This window comes from Hylobates moloch, unplaced genomic scaffold (genome assembly GCF_009828535.3).
Source record: "Hylobates moloch isolate HMO894 unplaced genomic scaffold, HMol_V3 SCAFFOLD_1058, whole genome shotgun sequence".
NCBI lineage: Eukaryota > Metazoa > Chordata > Mammalia > Primates > Hylobatidae > Hylobates > Hylobates moloch.
In genome coordinates, this window is record NW_026653333.1 from 1685 (window position 1) to 2874 (window position 1190).

Consider the following 1190-nt stretch of genomic DNA (forward strand, 5'->3'; position numbering starts at 1 on the left):
AAAAAAAAAAAAAAAAAAAAAAAAAATGCTGCCTGCCTTCAACGCCTGTTTCTGACTCTTGCGGTTTCCTGCATGGCTCCCAGCGTGACACCCATCCGGAGGCGATCCCGTGGAAGGATCGCGTCCAAAGTAAAAGGGCCCCAGACCTATGCTTACATAATTCCTAATCTGTGATCTTTTCTAGGGGCTGAACTCCCCTCCAGCACAGCCTGTTACCAGGTGCTTTTCACAAACGCCACTGGCGGCTAAGTCCCCCCCCCCCACTCCCTTTCTACAAGTTGATAACGTGGGACGATTACCTACCAAATTTCACATCATGGCCCAGATATCGGGTGGATTTTGAGGCTCTGTGATCGATTTATACCTGTGCTAAAGTTATGGGTCTGAGAAAGTAGATTAGTGGTTGCCTAGGGCTAGGGAGTGGGTTTGGGGGTGGGGAATAGAAAGTGACTGCTTATAGTTACAGGCTTTCTCCTAGTAGCATAAACATAGTTTAAAGTTAGACTGTGTTGGCGGTTGCACCACCCTATGAATTGTATAGTATGTGAATTATATCTTAATAAAGCTGTTTAAAAAGTCTGGTAGTCTGCCAATACACTTTGGTGTAGTTAAGTTTCCTCAGACATTCATTCATTGATTTATTAATTCCATTGTTTATGTACATTAAAGAGATTAAGGGGGAAAATAGAGGATCTCTGATCTTTATAAGCTCTGTTTAGTAAGGAAGATGTGTAAGTAAAAGACTGCAATTCAATGTTATCAGTGTGACAACGGGAACAAAAAAAAAGGAGGAGGCCAGGCGCAGTGGCTCATGCCTGTAATCCCAGCACTTCGGAAGGCCAAGGCAGGCGGATCACCTGAGGTCAGGAGTTCAAGACAGGCCTGACCAATATGGTGAAACCCCGTCTCTACTAAAAATACAAAAATTAGCTGGGCGTGGTGGCGCGTGCCTGTAGTCCCAGCTGCTCGGGAGGCTGAGACAGAAGAATTGCTTGAGTCCGGGAGGTGGAGGTTGGCAGTGAGCCGAGATCATGCCACTGCACTCCAGCCTGGGCGACAGAGCGAGTCCATCTCAAAAAAAAAAAAAAAAAAAAAAAAGTTATGATAAAGGGGAAGGAAGGCAGGGAAGTGCTCCTGGAGCTGAGAGGTCTGGCAGGTTCAAGGCAGATGAAGGAGCACTGTGCAGAAGT